General features: G+C 39.9%; 1 protein-coding gene across 1 annotated transcript in view; it reads left to right on the plus strand.

The window, feature by feature from the left end:
- The window catches only part of LOC310704367 (uncharacterized protein), a 375,036-nt gene that overhangs the window by 309,247 nt on the left and 48,812 nt on the right, over window positions 1-16,977 (plus strand). Inside the window, exons 13-15 of the mRNA XM_083497727.1 lie at window positions 3,362-3,442; window positions 10,039-10,224; window positions 12,318-12,386. The gene's annotated coding sequence lies outside the window, so the exon portion shown is untranslated. The remainder of the gene's footprint in view (window positions 1-3,361; window positions 3,443-10,038; window positions 10,225-12,317; window positions 12,387-16,977) is intronic.

Here is a 16,977-nt window from a genome sequence, read left to right on the forward strand (position 1 = left end):
CATGAAAATCTACTAATATTGGTAATTTAGCCCTCATTACCAGAGGATAAAGCATGAAAAGAGCTCAGACATGAAATATGACAAGTAATATTAATTTTTATTCCAGAGGAAAGGATGCTTTCTTGGGTTGCATGCTGATTTCTCGGCAGGGTCTCGGCAGTGAGCGTAGAAGAGGCAGTGGGCTGCTGTGTAGCTGAGGATGAAGGAAATGGAGCTGGCTCCCTGCTGGAGATTTATACCCTGGGGTGGCTATGACGGTGGCTGATGAGGCAAGCATGCTGCAGTTAGTGCCCAGTCAAAGCGCGGGTCACAGTTCAGAGCGAGATCGCAAGTGTGGAACTTTTTGTCCTTACGGACCTGTGTTCTTAATTTTGCATTTTCAAGGCATTTTCACACCTCCTCTTTTCTCCCTCCCTCTTGGTGAAATGATATTTATGGGGTGGGGAAGGCTTTTGCCTTTTTTAAAAAAAGTTTTTCACAGTGTGTCTTGGTAATGCATAGCCTTGCCCGGACATATTTGGAAAGGTGGTTGTATTGCCTTACACTTGGAAAGAGAAATGGTGTTCCAAAATTTAGCATATGATAACGGGTATTCCCTATACAAATGTCATTTCCTAAAATGGGAAACAAAGACATAGGAAAATATAAATCTGAGATAAAACTGGAACAGGGACACAAATGTGTATATTTTCCCTAGCTCTCTTCTTGTTTATAATCTCTCTCTCTCTCTCCCTCTTCTTCCCCCCGCTCCCTCTCCATGGTAGAATAATACAGTTAATTCAACCCTAAGTTTATAGAACCAAGTAGAAGTAATCTATCATTTTAACAAGCACAAAGGATTGGTTCTTGACTAAGTTAGTGAAACTTGGTTGCCCCTAAAATCAGTGGAGCTTAGATGTTTGCTAACTTGGTTCCTTGGTTTAAATGATAACTAAGTTCAAATAACTAACCTGTCCTGATCTGGTCCAAAATTATTTTGAGAGCAGCCATTTGTGAACACACTTATAAGCAAGTTTTGGGGGGTGGGCTGAGAGAGGGGGAGAGAGAGAGAGAATTTCCCACAGAAAAAAATAAAATTGCATTTCCCATTCAGGCAAAAATATCTGCACTTAGTTGTGATTTCCTTCATTTTTTAGAATTCAGCACGACATCTCTTGCCAAATAAAGGTTGGTTTTCAGGTAACACACTGTGGATTTATTTTATTTTTTTACAAAACAAAAAACCAGGAGATGAAAAAGAGTTGGACAAGCAAGTGTACGAAGTCTTTACAAGTAAAAATAAGCTTTCAAGTTGTAACAGTCTTTTTTTATAGTCTCAAAGAAAACACAATGTATTTTTACAGCCATAGACGAAGTAGTAATGCCAAAATTGTTGAATTAAGTAGATTTTGCGTCTTGCAGTTTCATACAGCTTTCTTCTTCAACCCACACCCGCAGTTAAATGGCTGAACTCAGAGTTCTCTGAGTCACTTGGGTCTTTGCCACTTCCATCAAGGGCACAGAGAAGTTCTGAGAGTTCAGACCCTGTTCATCTGACTACCAGCTTTCAGTGTTAAGTTGATTCTAAAGAGAGTGAGGACGAAAGGTGTTCCTTCCTGAATACGTTGTTGTTGTTGTTGTTATCAGTAGTTTACTGGAGATTTATCTGAGATAACTGTTTCCCCTCTCCCCACCCCCTTTGCACTTCCCTCGCACACTCCCTGCCCCTCACCTCTGACCCTGTCCTTGCCCCATTGAGATACAGACATTTGAACAATTTTTGATGGAATAACAGGTAAAGTAAAATAACCTAAGAATAATGGATGAGATTCTGCCAGTGGAAGCCCTGCGCTCCTCAAAATTGGCTCAGGACGGGGAGTCAGAAGAAACCCCATAACAGTGTGTTGTGGGGAGAAGTAGGATCAATCCACCTTGCAGGCAGAAATGCTTGTCCTGGTGGAGCAGTTGTCTTAGAACAATGTCGAATTCCACCCAATATAAATGGTTACAGTTCTATCCAACTAAGTTTTACTCAAAGTAGACCTATTCAAATTAATGAACTTTGGTAGGTCCACTCTGAGTTGGACTTCCATTGGGTGCAATCACTTAACAACAACAACAACAACAACAACAACAACAACAACAACAACAACAACAACAACAATTTATTACTTATACCCCACCCATCTGGCCAGGCCTCCCCAGCCACTTTGGGCGGCTCCCAACAGGATATTTAAAACACAGTAAATCATCAAATATTAAAAACTTCCCTAAACAGCGCTGCCTTCAGATGTCTTCTAAAAGTCAGATAGTTGTTTATTTCCTCGACATCTAGTGCATCACTAACATTCACTACTGCTTCTAGGATGTAGTAGATTTAATGTGTTTATTGGAAATATTTCTAAAGCATTCTCCATCCAACGATGGTGAAAAAAGACAAAGAAACATTCAACGTGCAAATGTGCAATACAGTAACATCCTTCATAACAATTTACTGGCGGAGAGGCAACAAAAGGCTATAGCAAGGATGGGAGCCCTTCAAATGTTCCTGGGACTCCAAATCCCATCAGATGCAGCCAGCATGCTAGTGGTCAAGGTGATGATGGGAGTTGTAGTACAGCAAAATATGGATGGCACACATTCTCCATCTGTGAAAGAAGCTAAAAACAGTCTGAATCCTTTAAAATGTGCACACAATTAAAATGTCTTAACCTAGGGCAGTCTCAGTTATAGTCATACCTCTTTGAGGAAGACATTCCATAGTAATAAAATTGTCAGTATTTCCCAAAGTGCTGATTTTTTATGCTTAACTTTTCTTCCACTAATCTTTTTAATGACTTTTAGTGTGAGCAGAGCCAGGCCAGCTAGTTTCCATAGTTTACCTTGGTATATTTTAACCTATATTGTGTGTCTGCCTAGCCAACCTTGGTTCAGTAGATTACATTTGTACTTCTATATTATTAATCTTAATGCCTGTTTGCCATCTCCAAACATTGCTGTAAATCAGAATATGAGAATGTAAATCAGAAGGTTGGTATCTGTGCCCATTTTCTTGGATCAGAAACTCTTTCAGTCATGATAGACCTTTCAGTCAGATTCTGCACAGCATTCAGAAATCTCTTTCCTGTTACCTATCTGTTAAGAGATCAACTAAAGGATAGGGGAGGTTGTTGATTAAAAGCAAATCTATATCCACCCTTATGTGTTGTCCTTCTGTATTCATAAATGAATTAAGTGCATTTTTTGCATGTAAGTCCAAGTTTACAATATTTTGAGGGAATGGTATATGGCAGGCCTTTAGCAAGCAATCCACGAACTCCATAAAATATTTATTTGACTGCAATCTTCAAACAACTTACTTTGTTAATCTCATTTATTGCAGTGGACCCCCATTTTCCAGAAGAAGTAGTTTAATGTTTGCTGCCTCTATCATTACCATAAAGAAGCTGTTGTTGGTATGTGGGTATGTGGGTGTTTTAAAACTACTCTAATGTTTTAATGTTAATTGTCTTGATATTGCACTTTTGGATGCTGTTAGCCACCTTCTGTGCTATTTTCTAATCAAAAAACAGGATATACATTTTCTTAAATAAAAGGAATACCATTAAGTGTTCTGAAACTAGGCTGAACAAATGCAAAGGATGACAAGAACCCTATAACTTTACTAAGTGTCTAGAATTTTTTCAGTGTCTGAATTTTTTCCCAGCCGGCGTTGTCTTCAATCTCTGCAAGACACAAAGTGCTAAAGGTATAGGAATTCTATTCTCTTTTGCATCTTATCACTATTTGAATCCCATTGATGTGAGTTGGAGGGTCTAACTGTTTAACACATACTTACCCTCTCCAGCTGGAATTAAAGAACTTCACTTTTGAATCATGCTCTTTTTAATCTAGCACATATTTTGGCTTTTAAGGGGGGAAAATATTTTTCTGCCTGGTTTTCTTTAAAGATATCTGAAAAAGACAATGGATATTAACTTTGATTTGTCCATCTCTATAGTGATCATATATGTGATGGGCAGAATCCCTTTGTCCCTCTTCCCAAATCTGATTTGTAATTGATCTTTTAAATTGATTAATTAAAAGGAGGTCCTCTGGATATTCTCAATTCAATCAATTTTTAAAGGGGATTAATTACAAATCACTGAGGCCTAGAGATTGAAAGCATGATGTGCCTAGAAGATTCCCTGCTGATCCTGGCACGATTGGGATCAACCCCCATCCTGAACAGACCCACACAGTGTCATCTACCGATGTTACAGACGGTCATGTAAAAACCACAGAAGGCTTCAGGTTGTAGTAAGACCTTGGATGCACCTATGTGCAAGGACCACAGTTTCATGATCCCTGCATGTGTGGGATGAATTGTGCATTTGCCTGAACAATTGTCTGTGCTTGGCTGAAGTTTGAAGATTTTTCTTGGCCCTTTCTGCTGCTCCTTCTCTTTACCCAATAAGTAATGAAAAGGTGTAGTGGTGGCTAGGAGAGTCCTGCCTAGTAGTACAGGCTTTATAAAACCATAGACTTGGAAGGGGCTGCAAAGGTCATCTCGTTCAACTCCCCTAATGAGGCAAGAGACTCTTGACACCCAAATCCCTGTTTAGTGGCCATCCAGACTCTGTTTAATCTAAACCATGGGTAGGCAAACTAAGGTCCGGGGGCCAGATCCTGTCCAATTGCCTTCTAAATCCGATGGTCTGGGAATCAGCATGTTTTTACATGAGTAGAATGTGTCCTTTTATTTAAAATGTGTCTCTGGGTTATTTGTGGAGCATAGGAATTTGTTCACCCCCCCCCCATATAGTCTGGCCCCCCACAAGGTCTGAGGGACAGTGGACCGGCCCCCTGCTGAAAAACTTTGCTGACCCCTGATCTAAACCTCTAACAAAGAAACACCATCATCTTCCAAGACAACCTGTCAAACAGCTCATAGTGTTAGGAAGTTCTTCCTAATATTTAGAATCCTGGCCTTTTTTCTTTTGTAATTTGATCCCATTAGTTTGAGCCCTAACCTCTGGAACAACAGAAATTTATTCTCCATCTTATCTCCTCCTAGCCATCTTTTTATCAAGCTAAATTTAACCAACTGTTTCAACTTTTCTCATAGGTTTCCAGTTCCCTTGTTATAATTTTTTGCCCTTGTCTGGACACATCTAAGTTGGTCAATATCATTCTTAAACTGTTGTGCCCAGAGCATGACACAGTGAGATATGAGCAAACCAGAAAAGAAAGAGTGGCACAATATTCTCTCTCTCTCTCTCTCTCTCTCTCTCTCTCTCTCACACACACACACACACACACACACAGAGACTGGGTCACAGTGGCTGACCTACATTTTGGGGGCCCTGAAGCTTGAACTGTTATGGGGACCCCTTCACAACCAGCAATGAGGTCTGGGTAACCACTGCTATCTTCTTCATTTGGGTTGTTTACAACAACCTTTAAAACATCTGTGCTACTGACTCTCAAACTTTGGAATTGTTGAAACATATACAACAACAAAAAACAATCAATTTGAGTCATGTGGCTTAAACCACATCTACTAGACCCATTTTATTTTTTTAAAGCAATGTGGACTAAAGTCGCATCTGGGCCTCCTCTGGGATCAGGGGCCGTGAAGCTTAAGTTTCATAATAGATGCACCCTTGCTGGCTGAACAGTGCTGATATCAATTTTTTGGACTCTCCTAAGGGGCATGGTGAGTTCCTACATGTCTGTTGCCAAGACAACAGCTCTCCTTCAGTAAGAATGTTGCAGCCAGCACTTTCCACATCCATCCATCCATCCATCTCTCCATCCATGGTAAAGTGACCCTTCCTACCAGTCGGAGTCCCTGCTTCCATCAGTTGACCTGTGAGTCTCAGGCCATAACAGGACACCTAAACTGGTATAGAGTGGATATAAGTGTAGCTGAAAGAAAGTGGCATGGCACCCCACTTCACCCCACTCCAAGCACTGCTTGAGTGTATTTTCAGATAGAGTTAAATAAGAAAAGAATGTTCTTTCAAACAAATGTAATCCAGCCTGGCTCAGCTGCTCACCTGTTGATATTTAGCCTTCCACCACCAATTAACACTCTGAGGACTCATCCCAAAATGATGAATTTAAGAGGTGACCTATCCCTGGGCATTGCAATTCCCCAAGATCCAATGCCTCAGGTTAGGAGAAATTCCAGTCAGGAATTTTGGCCATAGACTCTCTAGACTTTGAATCCTTTTCAGTTTCCTTTCATTTCCCTATAATTAATCAGCAACATATGGTTCCAAACTAGGTAACTGTCCCTTAAATCTTGCATGATTGCAGCTGGGGGGTGGACTTAGAGTAGGTTAATCCTGACCTAAAGTATCTGTACACTAAAGTGATCACAGCTCATGTTTAGAGGCTTTCTGCCATAAAGTCTCCAGCCATATAATCAAATAATAAATTGTTCTGTAGGCTTTGATTCATGTAGTTATCTTGATGTTAGTATTTTACAGAACAGCTCACATAAAACTTGGTTTTACAGTCTTGCCTAACATAACAGCAGTTTCCAGAATGAAACATCCTTGAACCATGTGGTATGTTCCCGTTAATAGAACATTTCATGGTTATAAGTAATATTAAAAGTTTAACCTCTTACCAATCAACCACCAAGAGGGACTGGGATTGACATATGGCATTACTGATATAAAAGAACTGTGGCAGAGACTGAAACTTCAGAGCATGTAGGTGTGAGGTTATAGAAACTATAAGCACAGGCTTCATTATTTATCCAAATAATATTTATTGATGCTCATGTACTGAGTGGAGACTCTTCCACTAGGTTCACTGGGGCACAACCCTCCAAATGAGGGTCCCCCCCCTCTAGAAAGCCACACACTTTCTCCTGCCCCCTTTATATTTCTATATAATTTTGTAAACATATAGAGGCTTACAGAGACTGACAGCAATATGGTACCTTGGAGAGAGTTGTTTCCAGTCCTGCTCACTATGTCCTCTTTCTATGCATTTTTGCACACATAATGTTTGCCACCAAAATATCTTAAAGACCCCCTTCTTTCAGATTGACCTGCTTGTTCACTAATATTAACCTTTGGCACTTCTGTTCTATGTTCCTCACCCCTACTACAAGGCTGTGGGGTTTCCAGGCAAAATCACAAATGCATGATTGCCAGACAGGCACATGAGGGACTGACATGCATAGAGTTCCTGTGGCCATAGAATGTATTTGACTCAGTTTGGTATCATGCTGAAATCTCACAGGTTTTCATAGCGTGGACATGAGTCTGAACGATCTTCATTGGTACAGGAATCCATAAGCATAAGACCTTAAGAAATCCAGAATATATGCAAAATTAAAGTGACTAAATTTATCACCTCATTTTAAAATGCTGTTATTCACAGAATCATAGAATTGTAGTGTTGTAAGGGACCCCCAAGGGTCATCTAGTCCACCCCTGCAATGCAGGAATCTTTTGCCCACCGTGGGAGTGGGACTTGAACCCATGACCAAGAGATTAAGAGGCGATGGACTGAGCTATCACAGCTAGTCTGTTTGAAATAAAAGAAAACAAACATTTAGAAAAGCAGAAAATGGTTCTTAAATGGACACTTTTCAATAGAGAAACTTTCTATTAATATTTGCACTGCTTATGTGTTGATATGGCAAGGGGCTGCAATTTATCCTGAAAGGTTAATGGTGCTTTCACCATCTGACTAATGGTGACTAAGGGACAATATCTGATTTCAAATGTCCATTGGTGTGTATCTTGAAAAATGGACTGGAAGTGCAGGATCATATATTTCTGTGCTTCTGTTGCTGTTAGCCATTTGCTGTTGACTCTTTAAGTAAAAATGGAATGCTTCTCTCAGGTCCCCGTCATTTGTCCACTGAAGATTCAACTTGGAAAAGCATCTTCTTCTGGCATATGAACTCTTTGCTAACTTGCTTGTGAAACTAACTCTGATTAGCCTCTATTAATAAGGGCACTCGTGATACCTGAATTAATACTTATTTTGGAAAGATCAATACAGTGGTATCTCGGGTTACATACGCTTCAGGTTACATATGCTTCAGGTTACAGACTCCGCTAACCCAGAAATAGTGCTTCAGGTTAAGAAATTTTCTTCACGATGAGAACAGAAATTGTGCTCCGGCAGCGTGGCAGCAGCAGGAGGCCCCGTTAGCTAAAGTGGTGCTTCAGGTTAAGAACAGTTTCAGGTTAAGAACAGACCTCCGGAACGAATTAAGTTCTTAACCCGAGGTACCACTGTATTAGGGGAGAATGTGAATGCTTTGTTGTGATCAGGACTCCCCCCCCATTCATCTTCACATTAGATTACTCATTGCTGAAGGTTTGCAGAGACAACTGGTAGAGAAATGCATTTTAGGATTTTCAACCAGGCTTATAGCTTTGCTTCTAGCCAGCAGATGTTATGCCTCAAGTTTCAGGTGCAACCCCTGGTGCCTCTAGGAAACCCTGGAAATCTGCTGATAGTCAGTGTCAACAATACTGAGCTAAACGGACCAATGGTCTGATGCAGTATAAGGCGACTTCCTATGTTTCTATAAGGTGGTGTGCAAGAGGCATTTCTACTAAATGGTGACCAAGGAGGGTAAATAACAGCACAATTGGTGGTGGGAGTCATGAGGTAGCAGTGAAACAGAGAGTGACTGAGCTCAGCATGGTGCTGGTCCATTACCTCTGAGCTGGCTAGGAGCTTCCAGAACATTCTGTTGAAGTCAGTGGCATTCTCACTGGGCAGTCCTAGCCAGTCAGAACCTGCACATTCCAGCTTCCCATGTTGTTTTGTGTCTCCCTGGCCCTCAAGTAAGGGAATAAGTTGTTGTTGTTATAAATTTTTATACCGCCCTTCATCTGAAGATTTCAGGGTGGTTTACAAGATAAAAATACAGGATAAAAGAGCAAAATAAATAGTTTTTAAAAACCCACACACAGTAGCCCCCCCCCCCCAATATTCCAGGCCATGGAATATTAATCAGCCAAAGGCCTGGTTGAAGAGGAATGTGTTTGCCTAGCACCTAAAGATGTACAATGAAGGCACCAGAGGAGCCTCCTTTGGTAGAGAATTCTACAAATGGGGAGCCAATTTAGAAAAAGGCCCATTCTTGTGTTCCCATCCTCTGGACCTCTTATGGAGCAGCCACACAAAAAAGGGCCTCAGATGATGATTGAGAGCCTGGGTATGTTTATATGGGGAGAGGTGGTCCTTGAGGTATTGCAGTCCTGAGCCATTTAAGGCTTTATAGGTCAAAACCAGTGTTTTGAATGTGGCCCAGAAGCTAATTGGCAGCCAGTGTAGTTGGGCTAGGATCTGTGTAATATGCTCAAACCGCCTTCCCTGGTGAGCAACCTGGCCGCTGAATTCTGCACCAACTGAAGTTTCTGAGCCATCTTCAGGGGCAGCCCAGACGTTCCTCCCTCTTTATTTCAGCTCCTTGGTGGCCTCTAAATGCCACCTCAGCAGTCATCCACTGTTTCCTACATATTATTCTAGAAAATCTGCTTAGCTGTAAAACATTGCAGAGAGGTCCTTAGGCTGCATCCCTATGTCCACTGAACTCAAATACAGTGGTACCTCGGGTGAAGTACTTAATTCGTTCCAGAGGTCCGTTCTTAATCTGAAACTGTTCTTAACCTGAAGCACCACTTTAGTTAATGGGGCCTCCTGCTGCCACCGCGCCGCTAGAACAAGATTTCTGTTCTCATCCTGAAGCAAAATTCTTAACCTGAAGCACTATTTCTGGGTTAGCGGAGTCTGTAACCTGAAGTGTATGTAACCTGAAGCGTATGTAACCTGAGGTACCACTGTATGGCTTTCTTCTGAGCAGACATTTATAGAATTGCACTGCATTCCTATCACCTTCTACATACTGAACTTGATGGGAGTTTTCTTCTGAGTAGACATATGTAGGATTGCACTGTCAGTATATGGCACAAGCATATCTACTGATGCATTTTAAAATGAATTAATTTTCAATTCAGTGCTTTTTGTGTAAAACCTCAAATGTATAATTCCTACATGGCTGAATAATATTTACTTTTTATCTCATTTTAGCAAGCATTTTGTCATCCGGTGATGCAGCAATAATTCTTGGAGAATATTAAAACTCAAGTTGATTCTGGAGGCTGGAAGCCTGTCAGCCTCTGATCTCTGTTTACTGCTGTTACATACAGAAGATTCGCTTTGAAGCATTCATTTAAGGGAGTGACTTATGGTTCCTTTCCTTGACCTTAGCCCAAGGTATATAGATCACACTGCACTATGAGTCCATATTGTGTTAGAAAATAAGTGGAAACAATACAAAAAGAAACCTAAGGAATAATATATATCGATAATGAAATTGGGAAGGAAGATCAAAATGTTCACATCTGTACCATGTTTTATGGTTATTTTCTTTTCTTAAAATTGATGGCTTCATGATTGTTAATTAATAAACTGCCAAGGTTGCAATTTCTCCGGATCTGCTACCCTTTTGCCAGCTCTTGCTTCTATATATCACTCTAAAAATAAATCATCATTATTAAAAGGATATAAAAACTTTTTCCTTTGCTATTTCCTAAATGAACTGGAAACAGTAACCCTGTCAAATATAATACCAAAAATAGTGTTATCAGGTCATGGCACCAATTTATTACTAGAAACAAAAGCCGTCATCCATTTCCTTTAGAGAATGACATTTTTTTAATTCGCTGCCCATTTCATTTGATCTAAAAAGGATGGGTAGGTTGACAAATATCCCATCGAAATGGCTTCTGATGCTTGATAGGATAATGTGCAGCCCCTCAGGACAAGGGCAAAGGCAGCAAACTTATCATCCTTTAGTTTAGCTTAACATGGGTCAGTAACAGCGCCAGGGGTGACAGAGGATGTTAAAGTGTGGGAAGCGATAACTAAGAGCTGTAGGAGGGTAGTTTTTTAGTTTATCCTTTCTTTCACCACGAAGCTGCAGAGACAGGCTGAATCATATTGTTGATCCGCTTCATTGCACTCCACACTAACTGCTCCTGTAGGAGGAAAAACAGAAAACACTTATAGGTCATTCTTACCGGGAGTGTATGACTCTTTGTCATTTCTTCTGTCGGAGACAGACGTGAGTGTTTAATATTTTAACTCAAGTTCATATTTTTGAAGATGCATTATCCCACCTGAAGGTTGGCTATGAAAAATCTGTAGGTTATCACTCTTCTACCAATACACAATTCTTTGCGAGATACAAAAAAAGGGGAGGGGGGAGGACCCCCACACACTTGTTAATGGTTCTCTGTCATGTTCTATGAGCAAAGAGAAGAATTTCTCAGGCATAGAGTGGGAGCATAGGCTGTCCAGCACTTTCTAAGTTTACACACACAAACAGAAAATAATAATATAAACTAGACTTTAAAAACCAGATTGTGTATTTGTATTCTGTAGTAGATGGCAGCACATTTTTATGAAAGGCTCAACATATTTTATCTGCCTGTTGGTAGGTATATTATTGGGCTTGGGTTGCAGCTCTTGTTCACTTTCAAGCACATGTCATGGACAGAGTTGCACATGGACTGCTCTTCTCATCTTATTTGGCCAACTGCCAAATGTGCAGGATCAAGTACTTGATTCGTTCTTTGAAAAATCCACAACTACAGCCCCCAACAAGTAATGTTACAGTCTAGGCATTTCTGCAATTGATTCTATCCAAAGTTAAATTACACCCACACTGATCCTTGGGATTCTTTCAAGGGCTCCTTGGAAAACATCCTCGGAAAAGAATATGAAAACTAAAAGGACAGTCAAGTGCATCTTAGGAGCTAGTGAGGTACGGCAGAGAAAGAACTGGCCTTCAGACAGCTTCCCAAGTTACAAGCAAGACCCAACAGGGGATGCTCAAGTCCCTTACACCCCTTCTCTCCGTGCTTTTAAGATGTGCGCATTTTGCTCATGGAGAAATGTGTGAATGCCACACATGTTAAAAAAAAAAAAGGTAAAGGACCCCCTGGATGGTTAAGTCTAGTCAAAGGTGACTATGGGGTGCGGCGCTCATCTCATTTTTCAGGCCAAGGGAGCCGGCGTTTGTCTGCAGACAGCTTTCCAGGTCATGTGGCAAGCATGACTAAACCGCTTCTGGCGCAATGGAACACCGTGTTGGAAGCCAAAGCGCACTCACAGTGGACATGTAAACCTGTGAAAGGAAATATGCATGGATTGGCAGTTTGCGCACTAAGCTAGAAGTATAACCAGAAAATGTGTGACTCGGTTGCGCTTTTTACAACATACAGATCTGAACTTTACACCTTAGTTCAATTATATGCTTAGTCCAGAGTTTCGTATGTGGTATTAACCAAGTCATTGTTTCACAGTTTCAGATCAATAAATTAGCAATAGAATGAATGACCTTACCTCACAGGATTGATGTAGAAACAAAGATGGTAAGTGTCTTTACACATTATTAAAATATGTTACAAGTGAATTGTATCAATTTCGTTTGACATTAGACAACATGACAACCAAAGGTAAATCAAGCATAATCTCTTTGGATAATGTCTGAGACTTAAAGAAATTGGTACGTGTTCAGTGTGCAAACAGATCTCCACATGTTCTGAAATACATTTAAATATATTTGGACCAGTATTGGTCTAAATTGTGAGAAGGCCAGGAGCATTTATCAGTTTCATGGGTTATGGGAGTAAGTAATTTTTATTTTAAAAAATGCAAAAACTGTAGCAGGCTGGAAGGAAGCTGCAGAAGAATTTGGTTCCCAAGGCCCGATATATAAATCCCTCTGATTTTAACTGGGATGGTGCGTTAAGCACACATGCCTTTTGTTTTTTGTACTTTTATTACTTTGTGAACCGCTTTAAAGTCTGTTCTGGCATTAATCAGTATAAAAGTGAAGAATAACTATGTATATCTATATATCTCAAATTGAATTTAATGGGATCGGGCTTAACCACATCTGTGTGCCACCCTGGGCTCCTTTGGGAGGAAAGGTGTGATAATTTTAATAAATAAGCAAAGCTGTGCATTGTGTTAGCTAAGAATGCTTGAAAATCTCTGTAAATTCTTATGTGAATTTTCCAGATCTGCTTCTGTCACTGTGTGGGCCCATTTTCTGACTGAGATCTCAGCTAAAAAAAAACACAACGTATTGAAGTGCATTCCAAAAAGGCACTTTTAAAGAGAATTTTTTTTAGAAAATGCACTTTTAAAGAGGAAATGAATTTAAAAATATGCTTTTCAATACACATTTAAATGTGAACTTCCTTGCGTATTTTGTTTTTTTCTTTAAAAACCTTGCAGATTAATGAGAAAGGAGAGAGAAGACTTATGAGTAAATTTGAATGAGCCTAGGCTGATGCATCTGTGTCCATTTACTACTCAATGTTTATTAAGTGCCAGAGGTTTCTAGGGTGCTGTACAGAAAACAGAACTGAATCCCAGAACAGTGGGATCCCAAAATTTCAGCCCAATCCTTTACATAACGATTCAGAAGTTTAATAGGACATGCACTCAAGAATGAATAGGATTGCAGCTGAAGTTATACAAATGGATGTGGGTTTTCTTTTAAAAGTGCCATTGAAATGTTAATATTCTGAACAATCCCAGTTTTTGCTCCTGTACAGCATTGTGACAGTTAAGATAACAGGCAGTAAAAACAGCTTACCAGCAAACCCTTTCACCAAAATACACCCGCTGTATGTTAATTACATACACTTGACTTCACTGCAGCACTTTTTGGGATAAAATTATAATCATTTTGTAACAATTGCCTTCCCCCCCTTTTTTGCTATGTGTAAGATTATGATATGAATTGATGTATTTTTAACGATCGAATTATACTGATAGGAGATCCCCTAAAGGGAATGATACAGTACAGCAGGACTGAAAGTTTTGACATGGTTTAATGAGCTGTATGCTAACTCCACCTGAGTAATTAACAGCCCTGACAGTCCTTGTGAACAATGAGATCTTCTGCAAGGACATTTAATGCTCTGAGGATCAGAAGTGTTTGAAATAAAGGTAGGGCTATATATGGGCTCCCCCTTTTCTTTCTGAAAAAAAAAGCAACAATGAGATACATAGCAGTATAAGCCCCATTTTTAAAAGTAAGCTTTCTAAAGCTTCAGCGGTTCCAACAATGGATGTAAATCGTACATTTTCTTCCTGCGTCTAAATCAGCTTTTTATATATTCTTTTTAATGTGTTTGAAGTGCCGAAATACAATAGTAATATTTGTAGCTCTTGAAAATTCGCTCCATGTTAATTCATTTGAGACAGGTGGGCATCTGTCTGAAATCAGCACTGAACTGAAATCAGCTTATTAAAAAATAGTTATAAATGACAAAGATTCAAATTAATAGTATCGTTATATAGAGAGATCTGCAACTAAGTCTTGCAGGATGTCACCATTCCTTACAGTGCTTGTGTCTGGCAGTTCAGACAGCCTGGAAAAGGAACCTTGTTCAGGTTTCATAGTGGTGGAAATAGGGCTCGGGGGGGGGGGGGGATACATACTGTATATTTTTCTTTCTTGTTACCTGGAGATTTCACCTTGCTGTACTGTACAGCACTAGAGGGGATAGTTTGGGATCTGATGTCCAGACATGAACCTGAGCATTTTATAGCTATCTGGATCTGGTGAGTGGGAACGGAAAGTTAATCTTTTCGATTTTCTTCCTCCTAAAACATCCCTATAGAGGAAGAGAGTTAGGGATTGAGCAGGCCAATTCCTCTCCTCTTCCTCCTCTCCTCCCTGTGTCCTCTCCTTCCATATTTCCTGAAAGCTCAGAGGTCTTTGGTTAGGCTCTTTTGTGATTTAATATCTGTATTTTAATTTATAAACTTATATAATTTGGCACACTTAAGATAACTCCTGTGTATAGAAACCACAACCTTTGCAGCTTTAATTCCAAAATCAGAGGTACTTAAGGACACAAGTTATTATTTTATTTTATTTATTGGCTTTATGGTTAAATGCTCAGATTACAGTTCCAACAGAACTAAGGATCTTTGTAGATGATTGTTAAAAGCGATATCATTATTATAGAAAAAGACCACAAGCAAGTAACAGGTTGGAATACACACACACACACACACACACACACACACACACACAAACACATGCTGGGCACCATAGTATATGCAATACAATGTGATTTATATTTGGAATGGAATGGTATGAGCTAGCCTGACATTATGTACAGAAGAATAGGAAATAGACTTGTTTTACATTTATTTACTAAAAGGGGGAAATGATGAGCACAAGTTAGACTGGAACCATTCGCATAATCTGCTTGGTGTTTGGACTGGGGAATTACACAGAAATTGGGGGATTACAAAAACCACAAAAGTCTCTCAAACGTGATGTGAGTGTTCAAAAAGTTAGTAATTGTGGAGCGGGTATTTGCAGTATTGACCATATTGCTAGTTCCCCTTTGGAAAGGGAACTTCCAGAATCCAGAGGGATCAATTTCTTCCCTTAAAAGAACAACTTGACTTCCCTTTTCTTTAAACAACTGTTTCCTATCGATCTGATCTTCATTTAAAAAAACAAACAAACAATTTCTTGTTGTCAGGAAATACTGTGACCAGTCAAGCAGAGATCGCATAGGCATGTTGCAAGGTGATCACATAGCCAGTTCAGAAGGAGGGCAAGGCTTCTTATCGTCACTTAGAATGGGAAACAGTTATGTCCTGTCATGAAAGACTGCTGAAGGGGTACCTTTTGCAGTTGTAAATGTGTAATGGGACTTCCCCTCCTCTGCTCCCCTCCCCAGAACAGCATGTGGGGGGAGGACAGGGGAGACTGTTCCATCTGGCAGGGGAAAATGCTTGCGTTGATGGAATGATTGCCTTATCGTGACACCGAATTCCACCCATAGCCATCTCTTTTTCTCAGCTACAGATAAGATATTTTCTCACAGCAGTGCTCCCTTAAGAGAAGGTTTGTGGACTCCACATAACAAATGTGCATCAGCTGCATATTTGCTGCATGGGGAGGGGGGAGAGAGATGACTGCCTGAAAAGGCTCTAATTCTTATAATGAGATTATCAACAACAGCAAGAATGCAACATCTCAAGCTAGAAACCATGACAGTGAAGACACTTTAATGCTGCAGGCATTAAAACAAATCAGAGCAAATGTTAAGGGTGGGGGAAGGGTGGTAGAATGGTAATAGCAGGAGACAGAATCCCTGGATTGTGTGAAGAATAATTATTTGTTCAAGAGAAATCTGAAGGAAACACCTGAATTTTCACTGTTAATTTTTATATAGAAATTTACATTTCTATGTTATACATAAAGAAGAACATGCATATTTCACAGGTAAACGAGTACTTCTCAAATCCAATAATTCCAGAGAGAGAGAGAATAATGTGGGAGGGGAGGAGAATGAAAGTTAGGGATGGAATAGAAAAAGATTAGAAATTTGATCCCTATCCTATCCTTAGGAATCAGACTCAAAATATTTGTGTTGCTGGATCCTCAGTGTACTTTTCCCTAGCAGACTTTTGCAAGTGTTTGTTAGAAGACCTTTAAAATCCTGGTGACTTTGCTCGTCTGATCCAGACAAGTCCTTATTAATGGAAACAGTTTAACTCCATGTATGTTGGGAAGGAACTCCATTAATTAAAAAACCTTGTTTAAAATATCCCCCACCCTAAAAATAAAATCATTGGTATTCATCAAGACACACACACACAGAGCTCAGTAAGATACCTTCTAGGAGAGAGAGAATTTACAATGCTGGTTCTCTTACAAGCTTAAAAAAAAGATGATTCTGTTCTCACCCCCCTCCCCTTTTGTTAAAATAAGGCTTGTTCACCTGCCTTGCTTCTTAATTTAAGCAGATCTTTATGTGAGCAGTTGATTCCCTTTTGACCAAGGCAGCTCAGGGAAAACGAGTGCTGGGGTTTTTTTGTTATGTTTGTTTGATTTCTCTTTTGTTAGCTCTGTGGCTCTCCATTCCTGCAGAAAACACTAGAGTGCAATACAGATTCCCTTGATGAGTCCCATTCCTC

This window comes from Podarcis liolepis (assembly GCF_965112155.1).
Source record: "Podarcis liolepis genome assembly, chromosome: 3".
Classification (NCBI taxonomy): Eukaryota; Metazoa; Chordata; class Lepidosauria; order Squamata; family Lacertidae; genus Podarcis; species Podarcis liolepis.